This window comes from Lampris incognitus, chromosome 2 (genome assembly GCF_029633865.1).
Source record: "Lampris incognitus isolate fLamInc1 chromosome 2, fLamInc1.hap2, whole genome shotgun sequence".
NCBI classification, from domain to species: domain Eukaryota; kingdom Metazoa; phylum Chordata; class Actinopteri; order Lampriformes; family Lampridae; genus Lampris; species Lampris incognitus.
The window spans coordinates 102614520-102631572 of record NC_079212.1 but is presented as its reverse complement, the minus strand read 5'-3'; positions in this window follow the sequence as shown (position 1 = coordinate 102631572).

The following is a 17053-nucleotide window of genomic DNA, read 5'->3' as shown; positions in this document are numbered from 1 at the left end:
TTCTGTGGTGTTGCCAAATTCCTCATCAATTTGTACGTCTTCGCACCACACACACTCAGTAGAACTGAGCGCTGTTTATCCTCATCGGTAATTCCGTTAGCAGAGGAAAAAGTGTCCCAACCTTTCTACCAATTCCCTCCATTCCCCGTTCTCCTCCACAAACTCACTGATAGTCTCAAACGTGGCCATGGCGCCGTTTCCGCTGTCGGCGTTCTCCCTCGAACTCATGAACGTAACGTTAGCTCAATTAGCTAGCAAACAATGATCAGATGTAGTTTTATTCCCCGAAACTTCAGCCTTCTATCTCCCGTTTTATCCTCGTCACCAAAAATGTAGTAACTTGAATGACATGTATACTTTATAATAAGAAAGCTTTACTTAACTGAATGGGAACGATACATAGCCGAATTGCTGTGCACTAACCGTCCCCGAGCACTAACATGGCACATACACAATAGACTGACGGACAGAACACATTTACTTCCTGTATGACATCCTAAAGGGTCCGGGGACACCATAAGAGAATAATAATAAAACTAGTCCTGTTTAACTCATTATAACACTTACAACAAAAAACTCGCGTACAACCAGGAAAAGTCAAAGCGAGACTCATGAAACTTGTAGTACTATATCCATGAATTGTTTTTTCAGTTAGTTTCTTAGTTACTCTAACTTTGTTCATGTTAAGCAGCCATTTTGAGTTGGTCTTGTTGATTTTTAGGGCTAGGGCTACAACCACAAGCGACCAACTGGGCAGGGCGGACAAGAATTGAATGCGTACACACACATGTGCAATTGTAGAACAGCCAATAGGAACGCCCTCTCTCTGAAATAACCCGTGACTGGCTAAAATCTTCTGTCCCGGCTATATTTTTTTAAAGCCTGAGTACAGAGCCAAGAGCAGGTGCAGAAGTCTCATTTTCTCGCAGAGCACTTGAATTACAATATACTGTAAGGTTATGGAATTTTTGCCCAGTGATGCCACAAAAAACAATCTACCCTTAGCTTTACTGGGAGTGACTGGGTGCTTCTCCCTTTAGAGCCAGATGTGATGTAAGAACATTTTAGATGATGTCATCATTTTCAAGACATGTGACCGATGAAGTACATTGTGATTTGTTGAAATAATAATAATAATAATAATAATAATAATAATAAGAGACGAAGGCGAGTTTGCTGTTTATTCCTCAGCTCCAAAACCAAACTACAGCAGGAACAACCCTGCACCAGCAAGCCCGGGAACGTAAACCACGCCCCCAGCTCACAGTCCTGCTGGGTGAGAGGCATAGCCCCTAGTGTCCGCCACACTGCCCCCCCCCCCGAACACCCAGGAAGGGACTCCTGGAAAGAAAATTAGTGTCTCACTGGAGGCTTAAGCTGCCTGCCATAACGGCTGCGCCGTCCCTCAGCCGAAACAGTAGGTGAAGCACTGTCCAAAGTCGGCTGAGAAGCAGAACGCTGAACCCGTGAAGACACTGCCGGGGTCCTGGAAGGAGGACGACCCTGACGGGGAACGTGGGCCAGAAACACAACTTCGCCTGCCACCCTGTGCGCCGGTTTAAGCCTATCAAGCGTGACACGCTCCCTATGCCCACCCATATCCAGCACAAAACCCTTAGGACCCGTCTCAAGAACCCGAAATGGGCCATCATATGGGGGTTGGAGGGGCGAGTGGTGAGCATCATGCCGGACAAAAACAAAATGAGCCGACATGAGCTCCGCAGGCATGAACGACCATGGAAAACAATGGTGAACGGGGCCTGGAACTCGAGTGCTGTTGGACAAAAAAGGATAAATGGCTGGACGGGGTCGAGGAGCGGAACTCCCAGGCAAAAATTCCCCAGGGACGCGGAGCGGCTGACCGAGCACCAGCTCAGCGGGCAAAGCGTCGAGGTCCTCCTTAGGAGCCGAACGCAACCCGAGCATAACCCAAGGTAAACGATCCACCCAGTTACCATCCGAAAGCACAGCACGCAGCGCTGCCTTGAGCGACCGGTGAAAACGTTCACACAAGCCGTTAGCCTGAGGGTGGTACGCGGTAGTGCGGTGTACCTGCACACCCAAGGATCGCGCAAGTGCCAACCAGAGCTCTGACACGAACTGGGGGCCCCTGTCTGAGGTGATATCTGACAGAGCGCCGAAACGGGCGACCCAGGAGGAAAGAAAAGCGCGTGCAACATCCAATGATGTTGTGGAGGACAGAGGGACAGCCTCTGGCCACCTGGTGGTCCGATCCACCATTGTGAGCAGGTGCGTAAAACCCTGTGAAGAAGGTAGAGGGCCCACCAGGTCCACATGCACGTGGTCGAAACGTCTGGCCGGGATCGGAAACGGTTCGAGGGGCGACTTAGTGTGCTCGTGGACCTTAGCGCGCTGGCATGCTACACATTCAGCGGCCCACCCCTTTACGTCCTTGCGGAGGCCAGGCCAGATGAACTTGGAACCGACCAACTTCACCGACGCCTGAACTCCAGGGTGCGAGAGGGAGTGAATCGAATCGAAAACTCGATGGCGCCAGGCCACTGGAACAACGGGGCGGGGACGGCCGGTGGAGAGATCGCAGAGGTGGGCAGGACTGCCTTCCTGCATCACAGCGTCCACCAGCTTGAGGCTGGTACGCGTTGACCAAAGGGCAAGGACGTCCGGGTTGCTGGGCTGGTCGGCAGCCATAGCGGAGAAATCCACACCGAGGTGCACAGGACACACAAGCACACGCGACAGACAATCAGCAACAGGGTTGGACTTCCTGGCCACATGCTGAATGTCCGTTGTGAACTCGGAGATTGCCGCTAGGTGGCGCTGCTGACAAGCAGACCACGGCTCAGTCACCTTGGACATGGCGAAAGTCAGCAGGTTATGATCCACATAAGCCGTGAATGGGCGACCCTCCAGCAGGAAGCGGAAATGCCGGGTTGCAAGGTGCAGTGCCAGCAACTCCCGGTCAAAAACGCTATACTTGCGCTCGCTATCTCGCAGTTTGCGGCTAAAAAATGCGAGTGGCTGCCACGCATTCGCCACACGCTGTTCAACCACAGCCCCCACGGATATGTCAGACGCATCGGTTGTTAAAGCTATGGATGCCGTGGGTGTGGGATGGGCGAGGAGGGCAGCGTTAGCCAGGGCGCACTTAGCTCCGTCAAAGGCCTGGACCCGTTCGGGAGTCCAGTCGACAGGGTCGTTAGCCTTCTTAAGCCGCAGGGCTTCGTAAAGTGGCTGAAGGAGGTGGGCAGCGCGAGGGAGGAAACGGTTATAGAAATTCGCCATGCCCAAGAATTCCTGCAATGCCTTAACAGAGACCGGGCGGGGAAATTCCGCCACCGCTTGCACCTTAGAAGGCAATGGGACCGCGCCTTGCGGCGAAATGCGGTGAACCAAGAAGTCAATCACTGGCAGTCCAAACTGACACTTGGCCGGGTTGACTATCAGGCCGTGTTCGTCCAAACGACAGAAAACCTGTTTCAGGTGCGCCAGGTGCTCTTCAGCTGACGGACTGGCCACTAATATGTCATCGAGATAAACGAACACGAAATCAAGGTCACGCAACACCGAGTCCATCAGCCTCTGAAAGGTTTGCGCTGCCCCCTTCAAGCCAAAAGGCATGCGCATTAACTCAAAAAGCCCAAATGGGGTGATCACTGCTGTCTTGGGCACGTCCTCTGCACGCACGGGAACCTGATGATAGCCGCGCACCAGGTCCACCTTAGAGAAAATGGTGGTACCCGCCAGGCGTATGGAAAAGTCCTGTATGTGTGGGATGGGATAGCGGTCATTGGCGGTGACGTTGTTCAGGCGGCGAAAGTCGCCGCAAGGCCGCAATGACCCATCTGCCTTGGGCACCATGTGAAGCGGCGAGGCCCACGGGCTGTTGGAACGCCTCACTATACCCAGACGCTCCATGATGGTGAACTCCTCCTTGGCTGTAGCCAATTTTACCACGTCGAGGCACCACGCGCGCGCAAAAACTGGCGGTCCCAGAGTGGGAATGAAATGTTCTACCCCATGTTTAGTAACCGCGGCGGAAAAGGCAGGCGTAGTCACCGATGGAAAATCCGCCAGCAAACGCTGAAAAACATCCCCAAATGCTAAAAAGTTAGTGTGTGTTAACGGCCCGGCTCCCCCTGTCTCGCACGGAACAGTGGCGAAAGACACAGCATCAATTAAACGGCGGTTTGCAACATCAACCAGCAGACCATTAGCACACAGAAAATCCGCGCCGATAATAGGAACAGTAATGGCGGCCACTATAAAGTCCCACTCAAAACGGCGCCCGTAGAAACAAACAGTTACCAACCTTGTGCCAAAGGTCGCAATGGACGAACCGTTAGCTGCACTTAACTGTGGGCCGCCGCCTTCGGTCGACCTGCCTGTCTTAGCAGGAGGGAGTAGGCTCTTTTGCAAGCCTGAGTCCACCAGAAACCGTCTTCCTGACATCGTGTCCTTAATAAAGAGCAGCTCACTACGTCTGCCAGCGCCCACAGCTGCTACTGAGCGCTGGCCCTGGAGTTTCCCGGCGCCTCAAACGTGCACGGAGGGACGCAGCGCCTCGCCTTGCCGCCGAACCGCTGGTGGAAGAAACAGAGGCCTCTCCCGCGCCGTCTCCGGGCAGTTACTCCAGCCACCAGCGCCGGGTCTGCATCCTCCGACGTCGGCTGCAGAGGCTCAGATGCCACACTCCGCACAGAGAACCGTCTGGTAGCCAGCAGCCGATCGTCCTCCTCAGCCAAACCTCGGCAGTCACCAGCGGCCAGACACGGAGGGTTTGGCCAAAGCCGCGCGCACAGGAGACGGAAGCTGGCGCAGGAAAACGTGCGGGAAAAGGAATCCGGCTTCGTCCGAGCCTAGCAGCGACAGCATATTGTCCATGAGATCCACAGCCGTCCCGTCACCCAAAACAGATAGGGAAAGGATTCTATCTGCCCTCTCTGCGGCAGATAGGCTGTACCTCCGGAGCAGAAGATGTTTGAGGGCCATGTATTTATCGTGTTGCGGAGGGGCGCGCAACAGCTGCATGGCCCAGCGTGTGGACTGCTGGTCCAGCACAGCGACGACCAAATAATATCTGGAGTCGTCCGCGGAGATTCCACGCAGGTGGAACAGCGCCTCGACATGCTGGAACCACGAAGCCGGGTCGCTCTGCCAGAACTCTGGGAGTTTCACAGCCGCGGCGAGAACAGCCGGCTGTGAGAGTTGGGGCGGCGTGGCCGAAGTGGATTCACACTCATCTTCTGCTCCAAACATGTTCAATTCGGGGTCACCAATGTGGCAGGATGAGGAAAAAAACACAGGAGACGAAGGCGAGTTTGCTGTTTATTCCTCAGCTCCAAAACCAAACTACAGCAGGAACAACCCTGCACCAGCAAGCCCGGGAACGTAAACCACGCCCCCAGCTCACAGTCCTGCTGGGTGAGAGGCATAGCCCCTAGTGTCCGCCACAATAGCGCTTTTCTAACACTCAAAGTCGCTATACAATAAACGGGGTGAAACAAGACAACAAATAAACATAACACAAACATACTGCACTCGGGGAAGCTAAAATACATTATGGGATGCAGGTTTTTTTTTAATGCTCTTAGCCCTGTCTTAGCCTCTTAGCCTCTGTGTGGACTTCAAAAAAAGTTTCTAAAGTGGCACTTCAGACAGTGACAGTGGCTGATGACCTGAGTGACGGCAGCAACATAAATGCCGAGTACAGCAGTTACTTTGAGAACAAAAACAACAATGAATTAGAAGATTCAGACCCAGGTTATGATGTGCCGCTGACCTGATAGCCAAGGCTCAGTGGGTGAAAGACATGTTTGAGGAGGAGGAGGAGGAGGAGGAGGAAGAGGAGGAGGGGGAGAAGGATGATTTCGGCAAGTTTGCCAGATTTCAAGATGACTGGAAATTGGGGGACTATCAGAGCGAGCATTTTTACACTGCCACTTGTAAACAAATCACTGTAAAATTAGAACAAATTTTTTTTGTTTGTTGATTTTTTTATGTTAATGAACATTAGGGCAAAAGAAATCATTTCCAATTAAAGCCAACGGTTTAAGCTCTCAAATGGTTTTAGTTTATGTTTCTATCTGCTACAAAGGCTGAGAAATAAAATTTTTAGTGAACACTGACAATTCTGTCAAGTTTTTCAGAAAACCCTCACATTTTAGGAGGCTGTTTTCAAGCAATGCCTTAGATTTTACAATGTTTTTAGAGGGCGCCTTGTGTAATGTCTGTAGTTTGATTTTTTTTAATTTGTGATTCATGTTCTTTGTTGATAATAAATTTAATACCTTTGTGCCTTAATATACCCGAAAACCTTAATAAATTATATCTTTGTTTTTGATAAACTGTATACATTGTGGGGCAAACTTTCCTGAGATGAAAAGAGGCTGTGCACAGAGCTGAAAAAGTAAGCTTGCACCTTGAGGAGCTGTAATGCTGGTCAAACACAATTGCCAGGGAGAAGACTTTCAACATTTTAACGACTTCAAAATTGTCAAAGCGGTTACATCGAAACACAAGTGAGAGACATCTTGGGTAGGCGAATTATGTCTGCCCATGGCAGGCGGAGCCACGAGGCCATAAAGCAGCATCCAGTCATGAAGTTTGCTGGTGAGCAGTGGCGTTTTCTCCTAGAGGCTAAGGGAAGCCTGTTTGTTCAGACTGCAGTTGTCATTTTAATAAAAACACTTCGTTTAACAATTTTGGTAATTCTTCTGTGCTGTTACTGCCACCCCCCCCCCCCATTTCTCATTGAGTATTTTACAATGAGTGAAACAGCACCCCTTTTTATTATGTTAACATGTGAATGTCAGTCAATGTGTGTGGTGAAATACTGTATTGCACGGTCATGTCAAATCCGCAAGGAGGCCAGGCCACAATTGGTGAAAAAAATGGAGGATTAACCAATCAGATGAGGCTATCATCATGCCACTACCAAACTGCGATTAGTCAGCACTATGCCAAGGGAAGCCAAGGGAACCCAGCCGCCCTTTGGCCTCACACCAACCAAATCATAGCATGCTATCAACGTCAATGAAATGAAAAAACAAACAAACAAAAAAACAAAAAACAGGAGCCGCTAGCTTTTTTTGTATTGATATCACTGTTACTAAGTAGTGGCATGCAGCTATGGAGGGTGGAGATTTGGAGTTTTTACTAAAAAACAACTTTACCAAACTACCACTGCAGCAACAATTTAAAATTAAGACGGATGGCAGGACAACACCAAAACTGACTTATTGACCAATTCGCAACCATGAAAGACACGAGAATGGCCTTCCTCTTCAAATAGGGTGAGGGAAATGCACACCCCCTTCTCTCTCTGTGGCTTCACTGTTGACTTGGTTACATTGCTTAGATATACTGTGCCTTGCTTTACTGGATTTTGCTTTATGTGTTAGTCAGTCCACTGAAGTAGTTGTTCTATTGTGGTTGTTTACACACAGAAAACAAGTACCACAGACAGCGCCCATAGGGCCAGGTGACCTTTTTAGATAGCATGGTGGTTATTTATAGCAGGGGTGCCCACACTTTTTTGGCTTGTGAGCTACTTTTAAAATGACCAGCTCAACATTATCTACAAACAAAAAAAAAACAAACAAAAAAACAACCCAATTGCTGAATATACATAAAATATGTACATTGCATTACTGCACAGACCCTCCACAGCAGTGCATTTCAATAGATTTAAGGTCCCTACCTTATTCTGATGATTTGCACTGAATGGAGTCAGCCAGGGTTGCATAATCTGGATAATAGCTGCTGGTAGCTAGTCTCAAACAGGCCCCCAAATGATCATCAGTAATGGTGGAATGGTATTTGGACTTAACAATCTTCATGTGAGAAAAGGATGACTCACATGTTGAGCCAAAAATGCAGTCAGTGAGGGTAGCACATTTCCTCATGTTTACATATTGTACCAAAAACAAATTCCACCAGCCTTGGTCATGTGGCTAATAAACTAACTGTCTATCTATACTTATCCTTCGTGAGTAAGTTCCAAGACTGTCCAGCAAGGCCCCACAACTTCGATTGAATGTCACTCTGCAGTGACAAGATCTCATCGTCCAGAGCAGACGAGCTCATGTGAAACAGTGTTGCAATTTTTGCAGCCAGGGAATCAACCTCAGTGTCTTCTCCAAGTGGATAGCACTTGAATGTAGTGATTGGCTTGAGTAAAGCAAAGTCTTGAAAGTGTTTGTCAAAGTCTGACCGGGCATGTTCAATCTTCTATCTAGTGCACATTGTCAAGTTGTGCATGTTCCTTCTTTTGCTTCTCCAGCTCAGATACGATGATTTGGAAGTTCCCCATATCGTGGCGCTGCAGCTTTGAAGACAGCAGTTGTAGTTTTCAATTGAAATATTTACCTAAGCTGATCATGTCGACCACAGTCTTGTCTTTTCCTTGCAGCACTAAATTAAGCTCATTCATCATGTTGGTCAGATATGTTAAAAATGCCAAATCTAGCAGCCACTGATTATCATCAAGTTGTTTGTATTCTGCATATTTAGTGCCAAGGAGAAATTCCCTTATCTCTGGTAGGAACTCCCAAAACTCTACAAGAATTTGCCCCTACTCAGCCATCAGACGATGGTGTGTAGCAAGAGGTCTGGATATTTGAGCGGATACTATTTCAGGTTTGGTTTTAACATCCCGAAACAATGAGTCCGCTGCCTCAACGAAGGCCTCTTTCACCATTTGTCTGTCTTGGAAGGACTTCTTATGTTTGATGATGGTATGACTCACCCAGAATGATGCTTTGGTGGCTGCCATTACTTCGATTTCAGCTGTGTGAACATTGACTGCTGTCCAACTAACTGTGATTTCAGTTCCCACACTTTCTCTTTCTCAACAATCTTTTGGCAGGGAAGTCGCTGTCATAGTTTTTATGAAGTGTCTCTCCATGTTTCCTTACTTCGGAATAGCGATGCTAGCTTGTCAGATCAAGCAAACACACTTCGAATAGGACATGCTTGGAATTCGAATTGGACACTGCCTGACATCCTGCGCATAATATTCTTCATATATCTTATAATTCCATTATAATTCTGTTATCCTCTTTCAATGTTGTATTCTCTAAATTGTGTAAACACAACATCCATTGCATGTTGTCTGTCTTGGGAGAGAGATCCCTCCTCTGTTGCTCTCCCTGAGGTTTCTCCCCATTTTTTCTCACTGTTAAAGGTTTTTTTTTAGGGAGTTGTTCTTTATCCGATGCAAGGGTCTAAGGACAGGATGTTGTGGTGCTGTAAAGCCCACTGAGGCAATTTTGTAATTTGTGATATTGGGTTATACAAATAAAATTGCCTTGACACACTGAAAAAAAAGTCTTCCTCCAATTCCACATGGAAGTGGTAAGTTTTCGGCTTCTTTCATGGTCCAGAACTCATTTTTATATCTTTCTTTTGCTATTATTAATTTGAATTGGAAGGCTAGGTTGCTATGAATGAGGTTAGTTCACTAGAGTTAGCTCACGTAAGTTTCGTGTGAGGTTAGTTCACTGCCATTCGCTCGCTTTGCATTCTGGGCTTGCAGATCGGTCGCTTTTTATGTCAATCAATTGACAGATGCCATAGGAAGGAGGGATGAAAATGTAAAAAATATACACTACCGTTCAAAAGTTTGGGATCACCCAAACAATTTTGTGTTTTCCATGAAAAGTCACACTTATTCACCACCATATGTTGTGAAATGAATAGAAAATAGAGTCAAGACATTGACAAGGTTAGAAATAATGATTTGTATTTGAAATAAGATTTATTTTACATCAAACTTTGCTTTCGTCAAAGAATCCTCCATTTGCAGCAATTACAGCATTGCAGACCTTTGGCATTCTAGCTGTTAATTTGTTGAGGTAATCTGGAGAAATTGCACCCCACGCTTCCAGAAGCAGCTCCCACAAGTTGGATTGGTTGGATGGGCACTTCTTTGAGCAGATTGAGTTTCTGGAGCATCACATTTGTGGGGTCAATTAAACGCTCAAAATGGCCAGAAAAAGAGAACTTCATCTGAAACTCGACAGTCTATTCTTGTTCTTAGAAATGAAGGCTATTCCATGCGAGAAATTGCTAAGAAATTGAAGATTTCCTACACCGGTGTGTACTACTCCCTTCAGAGGACAGCACAAACAGGCTCTAACAGGTACTATTTAATGAAGATGCCAGTTGGGGACCTGTGAGGCGTCTGTTTCTCAAACTAGAGACTCTAATGTACTTATCTTCTTGCTCAGTTGTGCAACGCGGCCTCCCACTTCTTTTTCTACTCTGGTTAGAGCCTGTTTGTGCTGTCCTCTGAAGGGAGTAGTACACACCGGTGTAGGAAATCTTCAATTTCTTAGCAATTTCTCGCATGGAATAGCCTTCATTTCTAAGAACAAGAATAGACTGTCGAGTTTCAGATGAAAGTTCTCTTTTTCTGGCCATTTTGAGCGTTTAATTGACCCCACAAATGTGATGCTCCAGAAACTCAATCTGCTCAAAGAAGTGCCCATCCAACCAATCCAACTTGTGGGAGCTGCTTCTGGAAGCGTGGGGTGCAATTTCTCCAGATTACCTCAACAAATTAACAGCTAGAATGCCAAAGGTCTGCAATGCTGTAATTGCTGCAAATGGAGGATTCTTTGACGAAAGCAAAGTTTGATGTAAAAAAAATCTTATTTCAAATACAAATCATTATTTCTAACCTTGTCAATGTCTTGACTCTATTTTCTATTCATTTCACAACATATGGTGGTGAATAAGTGTGACTTTTCATGGAAAACACGAAATTGTTTGGGTGATCCCAAACTTTTGAACGGTAGTGTATATATAATATTCAAGATGCTTTTTTTTTTGGAATGAATTTTTGAATCTACTAGCGTGGCCATTGCAATTGACTGGTCGATAACGATCGATGTATTGGGCACCCCTGGTTTATAGCCTCTGCAGGTCTGGTTGTTAGTTTTTATAGGTGTTGTATAATGAACATTTGGCCTATATTTAAACAATAAGAATGGAAATTATTTGTGTATGTCAAGCAAATACAACGGGGTTTGTAAGTCATTTGTTTGATACATGTAGCCTACTGATACTTTAATGATGTGAACATAAAACTTTAAATGCCATCTGATTGAGTTTGTGAATGAATGCTTCATATATTCATTATTGAATCTGTGTATCTGAGTAACTGGGCAATATTGTATAGCCTATATTTTGTACAGCAAGAAGGTAGATAACTAGCGCGTGCATGTCCTGCATCTGTATGATACAATTTTGTATAAAATTATATCGGGCGCTCTATTAGCTCTTGGGTTACATTACATTGGCTGTTAAAGTGACAACATACTCCTGTCAATCAAGATGACACCCCCCCCCCCCCAAAAAAAAGGATATCAATTAGAGGTCTTTTCTCACTTGGCTTCGTCATAAAAAAAATTCCCCACACCACTGCTGGTGAGGTGAACGACATCTGAGAGTCTTCAGAGGCCAACAGTATCCAAGACAGTACACTATCCCCTGGACCTTTGATCTGAGGAAAATGCCCAGATGTACACCATAATTATTTTAAGTACCCCAAAATTATAAAGGAACAATGTAGTTTGCCTGTTTGTTGGTAATAAGGTCATTTTGAAATAAAATCACATCACATGTGTTATATGATGCAGAAGTCATCACTCCAACTTCCCTGAAACATCCAAATTGTTGCTCAGTTTTATAGTTATACTGTACCCTATATTAATGGAATAAGTACCAAGCAGTTAAATAATAACTACAGTATAAACTCTCCAAGTTTATACATATATGTGTTGGTATGTACTGTACTGGTACACCGTTAGTACAAAAGATTACACCGGAACTACAGAGTAATTACGTTGTATGTTGCGGGCTGTAATCTAAAGTGTTACCTAATTTACATTTCCATAAGATTAGCAGCGCAGTTAAACTTCAATTTAAAAAAAATAAGAAGAGAGACTGAGTTAAGGCCAATACAGAGGTGTTTTTGAATAAAAATCTGCGGTAATCGCACGGGGTAACTGATAACCTAGAGGTAAGAAAGAGCAGTAAGAAAAGCAAGCCAACAACTGTAAAGTTGCCAGTTTGGCTCTAAGGACTCATGGATCATCCTGGTTTGGCTTCGGGCAAACAACTGCAAGGGTTGCTTGTATCAGAATCCCAGATGTGTCCTTATGTGCTTTAGGACCCCACAGACTACAGTTGTGGCTGTCTTGAATGATTAGCTTATGTCACATCATAAAACAGGATAAAGGTAAAATCTTGATACATCCCCCTTGTCAAAATGTGCAAGCTGAATTGAGTCTACTGTCACAATGTGTGGTTGGTTTATATATATATAAGGAAGGAAGGAAGGACATTTTTGTTTGGTAGATTATTTCTTTGTTGTAACAATGTTTCTTGGCAATAAATCTTATACTGTTGGAAAGCCTGTTTATTTCCCTTTTAAATGGTGCCACATTTGTAAGGAACATGCATTTGTGGGATGAGCAGCAGAGCTGAGTATGTGGGTTGCGCCCATGAAAAATTCGCCAAATCTTCTCTGCCAATGCCAAACAACTTATTTTGCTGTTGCTATTGACTCTTGTTTTGAGCTTCTGGTACCCCAGGTGCTGACAATCAGGTGCCTGATATAAGATTTATTGCCAAGAAGCATTGTTACAACAAAGAAATAATCTACCAAACACAAATTTCCTTACTTTTTGTGCTAAGTTTATATATACTACTACTACTACTACTAATAGCCTTTTAATAGACACTAATATCCCCTTCATCAAGAACTCAATGTGGCAGTGGAAAACAACACTAGAGGCCAACTCAAAGACAATCACACAGGTAACCATCAAATGCGGCATATATCAAGGTGACGGATACACTGTCCCCGCTGCTGTTCTGCATCAGCCTGAATCCCCTCCAGTCAGATCATCACAAAGAGTGGATATGGATACAGGTTCAGAAGTGGCGTTGCCCTCAGCCACCTCCTATACATGGAGGACATCAAGCTGTATGCCAGGAATGAGCGAGACATTGACTTGCTGATCCAGCTCACCAGGATGTACAGTGACAACATCAGGATGTCATTCGGACTGGACAACTGCGGTCAAATGGTTGCAAAAAGAGGAAAGGTGGTGAGCACTGAAGTGGTTGAATTACCAGATGGCAGGATAACAGACATACAGGACAGTTAGAAGTACCTGGGTGTTCCACCGGCAAATGGAAACTATGAGGAGGCAGCAAGGATGTCAGCTACAGCCAAATACCTCCAGAGAGTGAGGCAAGTCCTGAGGAGCCAGCTCAATGGGAAGAATGAGATCCTGAACTGAAGGACAGCACAGAGGAGCTGATCATAGAATAACAAGAACAGGCACTCAGGACCAGATCGATTGAGGCAGGGGTCTACCACACCAGACAAGACCCAAGATGCAGACTATGCAAAGATGCCCCTGAGACAGACCAAGCACTTAGTAGCAGGATGTAAAATGCTAGCTGGGAAAGCACAGACTGAAAGGCAAAACCAAGTGGCTGGGATATTGTACAGGAATATCTGTACTGAATACAGACTGGAAGTCCCCAAGTCCAAATGGGAGACACCATCGAAGGTGGCTGAGAATGGCAGAGCTAAGATCCTGTGGGACTTCCAAGTTCCAGACTGACAAGCAGGTGATGGCTAACCAACCAGACACTGTGGGGGTCGACAAGGAACAGAAGACAGCAGTAGTGATCGATGTAGCAATCCCAATCGATGGCAACATCAGGAAGAAAGAGCATGAGAAGCTAGAGAAATACCAAGGGCTGAGGGAAGAACTAGGTCGGATGTGAAATCCACAGTAGCCCAGTGGTAATAGGAGCACTAGGGACTGTGACCCCCAAACTGGGAAAGTGGCTCCAACAGATTCCAGGAACAACAACTGAGGTCTTTGTCCAGAAAAGTGCAGTCCTAGGAACAGCTAAGATACTGCGCAGAACCCTCAAACTCCCACGCCTCTAGGAGAGGACCCAAGCTTGAGGAAGACACACGCCACACCACACGAAAAAGGGTGACAGATGGATATATATATATATATATATATATATATATAGTTTTTTTCCGAAACCGTCAACGATGTTGTGAATGCTCAACTAATGAGGAGCGGAATATCAACACGGATACAGGAAAAAAATATTTTAATACATTGCAGTACAGGCCTGTTTTGTGCGTCTCACACTCATCAGCTGTTGATTAGCAGCTGATGAGTGCGAGATGCACAAAACAGGCCTGTGCTGCAATGTATTAAAGTCTTTTTTCCTGTATCCGTGTTGATATATATAAAGATAGATGTAGGAAAAAAAACAACTTTCAATTCATAGCAGTACAAGCCTGTTTCGTGCGCCACGCGCTAATCAGCTGCCAAGCCCTTCAACAGATATCAAGAGAAGGAGAAAAATGTAAAGAGGTCTGTGCAAGGCTTATTACAGCTAAATTAACTAGTTCACAAACATATATGTGAAAATTTACATTTTTCTCCTTCTCTTTCTATCTGTTGAAGGGCTTCTACGGAGCACTTCAAATACAAGCTCTTTTTCCTCTCTCTATCCTCTCTCTCTCTCTTTTTGAAGCCTTATACAGAGCCCCTCATACAGTTTTTTTCTCCGTCATCTTTCTTTTCCTCTATCCCCTCTGTCTCAATCTCTTACTCTTTCTGGCTTCCACCCCTTTCCCTCTTTCTCTCTCTTGCTCTGTCCTCTGTCTGCCCTCTCTCTCCATCAGAAGCCATATACAAAACCTCTCACTATTTCTCCCTCTGCTTTCTCTTTCACTCCCGTTCATATCTCTAGCTCACTCCTCTCTCTCTTGCTCTCTCTAGTAGGATGTGTGCAGTTGGTCGTCCATACGTGGTTGACGTGGCAGACTGCACACATGGGCCTGCATGTGGAATGTTGTTTGGGGAAAAGAACATGTTTTTCAGCTAAGGGAGTTTAAAAGGGGAGGTTCACCTGAGTTCACACCCAAAGACATTCACACACATATACAGACATATACAAACACATGCAGAAATACACCCAAATATGCATACAGGGTTGAATACACTTGCATACACGTATATATATTTGCATATATAGAAACACAGACAGAGATACACACAGACCACACACACACACACACACACACACACACAGACACAAAACACACACATACGCACACATGCACATGGCCACATACTCAATGAGGATACCGACAACACAGTCTATTATTAGTATCATTCTTATTCAGACCACCAAAAACATCACTTAACTCCTCTATTTCTGGCTGGCTGGGTAGGGCCAAAGTGACATTTTCAGTTTTGTTCTACATTAGCTCAGTGACTTATCTGACACTCTTGTCCAAGTGAGAACAACAGTACAATATGCCTTCAATCATTCACCACCATTAAAAGGGGAGCATTAGTGTGGAGGTCAAGTGTCAAGAGTCACAGCGGCTACACATAACTTAGACCCACCAGGGGTGGCCTGGTGGCTATACAGACTGCCTTTTATTTACGAAATGAATGATATGATCCTCCACGACACCGCTTGAGTGTCTATAAACCTATGAGAAAGGCATTAGTGGTATAAGTTCATCCACTGCGATAGATAGGACATCTTAAACAATCGGACTCATTTTAATATGAGTCAAAGCAACGTCGACAATGGTGTGTGTTAATCTTACTGATTTTTACTATTCATCTGTGTATCAAAGGATACAGTATAAAAGTATTAGATGAGCACATTATTTATTCAACTCCAGCTACTCCTGCAGATCCAATCTTACCAAATTCATATCTATACAATGAGTCACTGATGGTCCCTGTTATTACAGCTTTTGAGACTATCTCTCTTGATACTTTGACTAAGCTCACATCAGCATCTAAACTACCTACTTGCCTACTTGACTCTTTAACAGCAAAACGTTTTAAAGACTTCTGTCCTTTCCTGGGACCTACAATGCTAGACAATGTATCACTTACTAAAGGCACGGTTCCCAGCAGTCTTAAGACAGCTGTGGTCAAACCTCTTAAGAAACTGCACCTCGATCCAGGGTCTCTTTCCAAATTTATTTCTGATTTTTCCCTTTTTCTCCCAATTTAGTGGCCAATCGATCACTATTTTAGTTCAAATACCCACCCTTGTACTGCATGCGTTCGCCAACTGCATCTCTCCGGCTGGCAGTCTTGAAGGAGATGCCTCGCCACTTCCGTGACAAGGTGAATCCAGGCCGAACCACAGAGACGCATTCATGTGACGAACACAAGCCGATTCCGCCCCGCTCCCCAACACAGCATTGCCAATTATTGCTGCTTCATCGAATCCGGTCGTAGTCGGATCTGACGAGACCGGGATGCGAATCCCGGTCCCCAGTGGGCAACTGCATCGACACAAAGCCGATGCTTAGACTGCTACACCAACGCAGACCCTTCGATGCAATAATAAATATCGACCAGTCTCTAAACTTCCATTCTTTTTTTTGGATTTTTTCCCCTTTTTTTCTCCAGCCAACTACCCCACTCTTCTGAAACATCCTGATCTCTGCTCCACCTCCTCTGCCGATCCGGGAAGGGCTGCAGACTACCATATGCCTCCTCCGATACATGTGGAGTTGCCAGCCGCTCCTTTTCACCTGACAGTGAGGAGTGTCGCCAGGGGGACGTAGCGCGTGAGAGGATCCCACTATTCCCTCGAGTCCCCCCCTCCAACAGGCGCACCGACCAACCAGAGGAGGCACTAGTGCAGTGACCAGGACACCTACCTACATCCAGCTTCCCACCCGCAGAAACGGCCAATTGTGTCTGTAGGGACACCCGACCAAGCTGGGGGCAACACAGGGACTCGAACCAGTGATCCCCATGTTGGTAGGCAATGAAACAGACCGCCACGCCACCTGGACGCCCCCCATCCATTCTTTTCTAAAGTAGTACTAGAAAGTGTTGCGTATCAACAACTTTCGACGCATATAAAAGAAAACTATCTATATTAACTTTTTCAATCGGCTTTCTGTGCCTGTCACTCTACTGAAACCGCTCTGACCAGAGTATTGAAAGATCTTCTAGCTATGGACTCCGATCCC